This window comes from Saccostrea cucullata, unplaced genomic scaffold, assembly GCF_032062105.1.
Source record: "Saccostrea cucullata isolate Sc308-1 unplaced genomic scaffold, CSIRO_AGI_Scuc_v1 ctg15861, whole genome shotgun sequence".
NCBI classification, from domain to species: domain Eukaryota; kingdom Metazoa; phylum Mollusca; class Bivalvia; order Ostreida; family Ostreidae; genus Saccostrea; species Saccostrea cuccullata.
Window position 1 is genome coordinate 4,040 of NW_026941697.1, and position 9,314 is coordinate 13,353.

General features: G+C 34.3%; 1 long non-coding RNA gene across 2 annotated transcripts; it reads left to right on the forward strand.

Moving 5' to 3' along the window:
• The first annotated feature begins 843 nt into the window (after positions 1–843).
• LOC134258249 (uncharacterized) lies at positions 844–6,702 on the forward strand. Of its 2 annotated transcripts, XR_009990125.1 has the most exons (4): positions 844–906; positions 2,524–2,609; positions 5,167–5,320; positions 5,805–6,702. It is a non-coding gene; the product is annotated as an uncharacterized LOC134258249 (long non-coding RNA). The 2 variants fall into 2 exon arrangements; XR_009990124.1 differs by lacking the exon at positions 844–906 and having other exon boundaries at positions 1,853–2,609.
• Positions 6,703–9,314: the final 2,612 nt, after the last annotated feature.

Below are 9,314 nucleotides of genomic sequence, written 5' to 3' on the forward strand. Positions count from 1 at the left end.
ACCAAGCCCAAAACCCCTCATCCGTAAGGCAAATAATTTGAGGTGTCACGCAAGAAACATAATTTTTCTCTGCTCTCGCGTATTTAACCGCTTTTTATCTAAATATACTAAGCCTACACATCATATCGGCAAAAATATTTTAATAGGAGCCCCTCTTTTTATTCCATGAACAGGGGAAAACTTCTAAATTCTAATATAAGATCTCATAATCACACATAATCATCTATACAGTTTATTTTCCCATCCTGCATCGCTCTGTAGGCTCTTTATTTCATTGGTCAATTTCCCGAGGCGCCATTTTTGGAGGATCGAGAAGCACGAAGAAGAAGGTGTAAGCAGCTCGTAAATGTGAAAAGTTAATGATGTTTTCACCACCCAGTGTCTTTAAAACTGTGATAAATGCAATGACCAACGACCAAGGATTAATGTACGTATATTTATTTTAACTTTTTACGGCAAATAATTGTAATATTTGGCAACAACAAATCTTCACTATCGTAGGCAACTTTTGTTCTGACGCCATTTTAAAAAGTTGGATGTATAAGTTTTAAATTGTTAAGTGCATATATTGCAAGAGAGAGAGAGAGAGAGAGAGAGAGAGAGAGAGAGAGAGAGAGAGAAAGAGAGAGAGATACAACATAGATTATGGAGGCCCCAGGGCACCGTGCATGTGTGATGTAAAATGGCAACGTTTCGCCTTTCGTCATGTTTAATAAAATGTATGCTCAATATGTATGTTCTCTCTCTAAATATAAATGAATACTTTTCGGATGATAATAGTCATACCGAGCATGGTTTCGTAGATAAATTCAGACTGTAGTACATCCGGTTTGAATACATGTGTTGTTTTCTGACTTTTCGGATAGCCAACTCTTTTGATTTTTGGAACTTATGACTTATGGCAAGGTATGAATGAAATATTTTTAGTTCAAAACCTTGATAAAAGCATCAATATTTTTACAAAAAGTGTCTTCAATCTCAGCTTATCCGATTATCATGAAGGATATCATCATCAGAACAGTTGGAATAGATTGTAGCCAATACTGTAGCATAACCCTTAATCATATGCATGATGATGATATGGAGGGAAAATATACATAAAAAAGTGAATGTAGGTGAAGGCCTGTCCACTTCTCTGAAGAGAATAGGTTTGTTTATTGAAATAGTTTACTGCTCAAAAGATTTTTTTTTGTAATGTCTAACCTGCTGAGATGAAGATGTAAAAAAAGAAAATTAAGCCTTCGTAGTGAATTAATATTGATAGATCTAGTATGTTTTTAAATGCTTATTACAAACTTGGTAATAAAATACAGAACACTTTAAAGCTGAATACGATTCTTAAAAGGAATCTGTCCACCATTTTTGTTCCCGAATCTAGTTTCTCTGCAGACTGCTATAAATAGGGCAGCAGTTGGTCACTGTTCAGTGTAATCAGTCTACACCGGTAAAGACGGACGTATGCTATACAGAAATCCGTAGCGAGAATAATAACGTAATATTTCATCTAATGTAGGAAAATAAGATACCAAATAAGTTTACAATTATAGTTTTATAAGTCAGTGCAATATACAAAAAACACAGATAAACGTAACTGCAATAAAATGTAAAAAAAGGTAATTCAAGATAACCAGCACAAACACGGGTCGCTATTCCATGCCGATACTCGTGACAATAAAGCAGTCAGATGTAACGAATGCAACAAGTATACCCTAGTATTGATGTATCGTAGATAATGCTATCGAAAATGGCGTATGCCTATTTTATGAGTTGTGTTCAGCTTTAAGTTGAGAAGAAAATAAGTATATAATCAAGCACAATTAAACTACTTACATACATGTACATGTACATGGTATTGTTTAACTGAACAGACTTAGCTGTCATAAGGTCAAAATTGCAAAAAATAACATGCTTCAAAGTTCTTATATCTGTATATAATTATAAGTTTATAACATACGCCACATTCTACATAACTGGTGCAGGCAAACAATGAGTCGAGCACAATATCATATTCTGCTGGTGAGCTATTTCTGTCTGTTGTCAACTTGAACCATTGCCATGACTTTTGAACGGTGAGAGATAGAGACTTCATATTTGGTATGCATACTACGATAATTAAGTTCTTTGAAATGCAACAAGGTCAATGACCTTGTGACTTTGACTGTAACTATATGTTAAAATAGCTTTTTCGAACTTTTGCCATAACTGTTTATCTGTGTCTGTCTGTTGTCAACTTAAACCTTCACAATAACTTTAGAACTATATGAGATAGTGAAATCATATTTAGTATGCATACTCCACTTATGAAGTGCTTTCACATGACAACAAGGACAATGATTATGTGATCTTGACTGTGACCTATATGCTAAAAAAATTGCTTTTTCGAACTTTGTTCAGCCAGGCACATAGTGTTTTACAAGCGCATCTTGTTCTTATTTTTTCTCCCATCCCGGTTGTTGCTAATGCTATTACATAATTAGTTTAAATTAGAATGAAATAGTACCTGAACATAATTTATCATTTCAGAGAGAAGAAAACTGCATGACTTTAAAAAGAAAACCAGTGAGATAAAATCATATAAAATGTATGATGATTCAGGATGTGGTCATTTGGTAAGTGGTTTAAGAAATGAATGTAATATTTTTTCCTTTGATCGATGTATCAAAGAAAAATTTGGACGGAAAACTTCATCAATGCGCGTAGCGCATTGATGAAAAAGTTTTCCGTCCAAATTTTTCTTTGATACATCGATCAAAGGAAAAAATATTACATTCATTTCTTATCATTTAATTATGCTTTTAAATTAATAAAATGAATCTTTCTTTCACCTTTCTATTAAATTTACGCATCAAAAACAGTGCGCACGAATACATCACAACAACGTTAACGTTGCTGAAATTCAAACGAAGAAACGTTCTCAAATATTGTCGTGGCATTACCAACATTCTCTGAAATAATTTACAGTTCTTTAACACAAAAAAACTTACCTGTTGTGTTATCCCAATCGGTATATTTTCCCTGGTAATTTATCTAAGTTCGTAAATGCAAAGGGAAGCTACTCAAATATCCTAACAGTTCTAACGTTTGGTCACAGAAATTTTTGATTTCATTTGCACATCTTTTCATCTGAATTTCAAACCGAACATATAAATACGTATCACAACCTGTTAATGCTGTAAAACCTGAAAGATTCTGCTGCCGACTGTTTTAAGAATAAAAGAACCTGTCCTCATTCATGCAGTGTCGTTTTTCTCGATCATTCGTTCCCCACGTTTTAACAGATTAACGGTTTTTCCTCTCTTTGGTAACATAAAAAACGTTTCTTCAGAATTGTATTGTTCATACCAGACATCTCAAAGCCAAACATTTCACAAAAGTATGTCGATTTCTTTCCTTCTTTCCCAAAACTGTATTGTTGTTATGCAGATGATTTGATTTGTTTAGCAAAGGGGGATAATTCAAAAAGAAACGAAAGTAGAAAATAAGTCGGGGAAGTAACGGACAGGTTTCAAAATTCAGGAAAATATTTATTAAAGTAAAAGTATTTATTATTCCTCCAAGAAGTAACCTGTACTTGTAGAGACTGCCAACGTAGTTCCGGCTGCTTAGCATGCTTAGTGCAAGCGAACTCTAGATTTTATTGATGCAGGTATCAAAAGAATTTTTAAACCAATCAGAATCAAGTATTTTATAGAAATTAAATGATAATTAAATCATGATTGGTATGTATGACAATTGCCTGAAAAAAAAAAATTATTCTAAATTTTAAATACTGAGCTGTGGTTTATCAGCTGTGAGCTACAAGAAGTTTTATATGTGTGTATTGTCGTGATTGACATACAATCAGTTCTCTAATACATACACTTATACAGTAAAACTTTGTCATCTCAAACCTGAATTGAAGAGGAAAAAACTTTAAGATCTCTCAAAAAAATTGAATGAAAAAGAGGAAATGTTATTAACTGATTTCTTGCTGGTCAGTATTTTGATGACTTTAAGGAAGCTCTTAAAACTGCATACTAAAGAGTTCTACTTTAATATTGGGTAGTTTTATGCAGTGAGAGTGATCTGCCCTTAGATTGAGATTAAGAAAAATTTTGTTTTACAGTCAGTTGGATTATTTGTAATAGATTAAATTATTTTTAGCATTATCTAAAATCAAAAATAAAGAAATTAATTGATTATTTTCATAAATTTTCCAAATGCATTAAGTAAACAGCAATGATTTCTGCTCACAAATAGTCCATTGTCTTTGAACATTTCTTGGGGAAATGATGCACATACTATATGTTCTAAATGAATAAAAAAGGCTCATTATGCACATCTTTATATGATTGATTTTTTTTTCTCCAAAGATTAATTTCTGTAAGTCCGACACTAAGTTTTTAGAGTTTCCTCAATTTTTTAGATACATGTATTCAATGAAATTATTTGAAGTATTAAATTTTGGTAAATTTTATGATAGTAAAAAGTTATATGTTTGAAAATACTTAAAAAAAAAAAAACAGCATGCATGCATGACAATAGGGCTTAAATTTTTAATGTCTCTTAATTTTTCAGTGACATTAAAACAGGAATTGTCATCACCAATAGACAAATTTTACATTGCTAAGAGTTGTCTCCAATTGTAGGTGTATCCCTCATTTTTCTCAATTTGTCCTTTGTAAGTTACTTGTTAATATTTTCAATCTTCAAACGATATTGGACGATCAACTACGATCTGTATCTGTATGGCCAGAGTATGGGGCAACATGAAAATCATAATGAACATGTTCATACAGATTTCATTTCTAAGATATTGACCCTCAAAGTTGGTACGGTTATAGAGGGAAAACAGCGTCTTAAGCCGGTTGACCTCAGATTGACCCTGCAAAGGGGAATAACTTTTGTAAATGTGAAAGTTGTCTATGGTATATCATATAGATCTAAAACTGACTGAATTTTGATCTGCCAATTCATGAACATGATGAGTGGATGTAAATAATGTTGGTCAATTACTTGTTTATAAACCAAGTGTACATGCAATACTGGCATAAAATTACTCATAAGATACATGTATACTTACACCATGATAAAAGCACATGTGTCCGATGCAGCATATGATAAATCATTAACATACAAGTACATGTGTATCTATACTGTAATACATATATATTGCATTGTTTTTAGAGTCCTGTTCTGTGGATGCCCTTAGACAGTGTGTCTACCCATCACGCCATCTGATATCACTTGTTCTGAGCATATTTCTCTCTCAAACTTAAACTACAGAGAGCCTGTGGATAGAGGATGAAGAGTGACCTTGGACTACTTTTCTAGGTCAAAGGTCAGTATCAAAATGTACTGTATATCTTTATTCAAAGTCTTAGTCCAGAGTATATTTCTCCCTTGGTGTAATCTAGCTTTTATGCAATGGGGTGGAGGGTCTGCAATGATCTTCAAACAATGTTTTAGATCAAATATCAAAATTTAAAAAAAATTTCTCTCTAATATTTTTGTTATTATAAAGAGTATGTTTTCTCTCAAACTAATTCAACTTAAAGCAGGGTTCTATGAAATTGTAATATATTCTCAATGACATAATTAGGCTGAAAACATTATTTATATTATGTAATATTTTTTTCCTTATCATAACGCATTAAATTTTAAAGAGACACATTAAATGCTGAAATCATTTGTATCATGGTCATGGAAAGTAATTATTGATATTGGTATATTAAAGAACATTGACTGATCTTTCAGACTTCTAAGTTATATTCAAGCATTATAATTCTTACACATCATATGATAATTTTGTATGAATATTGCAGATCATAGGTGATGTGAAGAAAATACCAAGGAACTGATGTTGAAAGAAGTACTTAATGACACTTATGAATGGACTTCAACGTGAAAGACTGTTCCATTGTTTATCTAAGATATATGAATTTTGATATCATTGAAAAATACTGTTACAGTTTTTGTACATCAAATGAATTATTAAACATATAAAATGGTAATGCTTTTTTCTCTTACATGTAATAATTTTTTATATAGATTCACTGAAAAGAATATACATAATTTCACATCGCTTCCTTCAGAAAAGTTAGGAAATCTTGAAGTTTCCCAGTAATTTCAACCAGGAATGGGACTCAAGATAATTCCACCAAGTTTCCGCCACACAGAAACTGCTACACAAGTTCCATATCGTTTCCTGAGTCAGGAAACTTTAGGAATCGTTAGGTTTCACGAGCTTCCATGTAGTTTCCCGTAATAGGAAACCTTAAGATTCCATCAAGTTTCCATTCCACGGAAGCCACTACGCTCCGATTCCATGTGGTTTCCTGAGTCACGGAAACTTTAGGAATCGTGAGGTTTCCCGAGCTTCCATGTAGTTTCCCGTAAAAGGAAACCTAAAGATTCCACCAAGTTTCCATTCCACGGAAACCCCCTACGCTCCGATTCCATCAAGTTTCCTGATTCTGGAAACCAGTGGAATCTTGAGGTTTCCCATTACGGGAAACTACATGGATATTCGGGAAACTTCAGGTTTACAGAGGTTTCCGTGGTTCGGGATACCTTATGGAATCGGAGCGTAGGGGGTTTCCGTGTAACGGAAACTTGGCGGAATAACCTAGCATCCGCTACGGAAACCACTGGGAAACATGATGTAAACTTGAGGTTTCCATGTGGTTTCCATAAAGTTTCCCATGACGGGAAACCACTTTTTTCACCCAGTGCATACTAGTAGATGTCTATTATTCCTTTAAAAATTTGCCAAGTTGAAGTGTCTTTTTTGTCCAATTCTTCCCCGCAAACTATGCTATAATGTTAGTATTTTACTTATTTAATACATTTCTTTTGGAAAATCATTAAGGTTCAAGCAACAATTTTTTTGAATGAGGAGAGGGTTTATGAACCTTAAGTATAAAAAATCCTAATGTTTTTGATATTTATACTTACTTCAAGTCTCAGCATTTCCATGTAAATATTACATAAATTTCCTTGAGAATTTGACTTTGTATTTTCTTTTATTTTTATTTTTTAATATTCAGTGTCATAGCTTGTTTCCAATTAATTCATCTCTTCATATCATTATTATCTTCTCTTTTTTGTACTTTTTCTTGCATATTTGGTTTTTTTTTTTTTGCACTTTATTTACTTACTTTGTTTTGTTTTGTTTCTTTTTTTTCTTGCACTCTTTTATTTTCTTTTATTTATATTGTATAATGAGAATAGATACAAAGTAATTACTCTTGTGTAAAATATTTTTTTCATTTCTAATCAATAAAAGAAATTATGTATCTTATATCATTATTCATAATGTCCTTATTGTAAAATACTGTCAATTCTTAATATTTGTAGCCTTGACTTTGGAGAGGACGTAATAAGCCTTGTATAATCCAATTACTAAAACTGGCTTTACATAATAAAATACTGATTAGGCAGAAAGATGTTCTTTATTTTCTCTATAATATAGAATAACACACCTAGTGATATTTGTAATTTAATTGAACAGTCAGGTGATCGCTGCCCTGCAGGACCTGACATGCATTGCTCTTTGATTCCTTATGCTCATAAGATCACTATTCCTTTTCCTTGGTGTTAACTTTGCAATAGACAACAGTTGGATGGTTTTCATTAAATTTATTAAAGACTTGAAAAAACATACATGTACAAACTTGTGTTATTGATAACTGTGATGGACAAAAAGGAAGTTGGCATTAATAGGCCGCATTGCATAGATGTACAATAAAGAATAGGGTCCGGAAGGACAACTGGCATACCGACTAAAGAGTACCGGGCAAAACCAGTGGCCCTGTGTTGGTCACAGGTGCCTGGGATCCCAAATTTGGGTACTAGACATTTGGGCCCGGGAGAGTTGCGAGCATATCTGTATACCCTGTTTCCAGGGATTGCTTCTGGTCAGCAGTACTTTAACACCCAAGTACTCCAGTACTAAGCCTCCCCTCCTGTTACAAGAGGTGGAGGGGGCCCCAGGCCTGCAGGCTTGGCAAAGACCCCAATCGAAAAACTTCTTACTTGACTTTTTACTTTACTTTTGTTCAACATTGCCATAGGTTGGATACTTTGTAGACAACCTGTCTACCCAACAAAGTGCCCACCAACTTATCTGCTGGCTGGGCAGGGAAACAACGAGCCAGATATGTTCACAACCCTCCCCACTTATCCCCCCGGACCCGCCACAGACATCGATATGATGTTCCTCCATTACTTTATATTAGGGGATACTTTCCCCTTCCCTTGAATGAGGGACCACAAACCACTTTTGACATTATTTAAGAAGGTTCTATTACCCAGCTCGGAGAGATGCGTTCCATCAAATCTGAACATGTCCGTATTAGCAACACAAATGTTTCCATGAGAAATAACACCCCCACCCAATTCTGTGACAAATTTAGAAATATTTTTGTTGATTCTTTTGCGTTTTTTGTCAATCTTTTTTCCACTGTTCAATGGGGCTCCATGCCAATAACGGCGTGGTAGAATATGCGACCACACCAGTTTAGTATTTGGGAGAAGGGCATTATATCGCAGGAAGTGCACTGAATCTCTTGTATGAATTTTTTGCTAGTTAAGTTTGGAGTTACCAAGTCATTGGATCCTAAATGAATTACTAAGTAATTGGGGGGTACTTCTTGTTTGATGAGCTGTAGGATTTTTGGATCGAGTTCCTGCCAGTGCATTCCCCTGCGTGTTCTCCATGACAGTGTGGCAGGGAGGTTCAGGCTTTGTCCCCCTGGGCAGTGTTTGGCTGCTTCCCCTGCCCAGTAAGGGATGGAAGATCCTATGATCCATATTTTTTGACCTGCAATGCTTTGGGTCGGTTAGTTCTGGGTTAAAATTAACTATATACATGTTCAAGCACCCCTCCCCCCAAATGTCCTAAAATTTTTATTTATTTATTTATTTATTATATAGGTGTGGGCATGTTGTTGAATGAGTTACATGATCCTTATGTATTTAAGAAAAGCTACTGATTTCCATCTACCAAACTTCTGAATTTCAGAATCTGGTGTGCCCTGTAATGCCAGGTCTGTTGCCCTACCAATTCGAAAGCTATGCGTGCCAAAATGACCTGATGGTGTTGGTATAATGTTTTTAATGGCCTTTTGAAGGACGGCATTGAATTGGTATCTAGTTAATGGTTTTGTATCGAGATGAATTAGGAAGCTGTGACAGGGGTATGGGGCCTACATTCTATAAAATCCAAAATAGCTTTAACTGGGCACAAGGTAGCAAACGGTTGGCTATGGATAATGAATGTGGTATTCTTGCCAACCTGATCAGTTTTGGAGTGCGGTATTGTTAACCTTAAA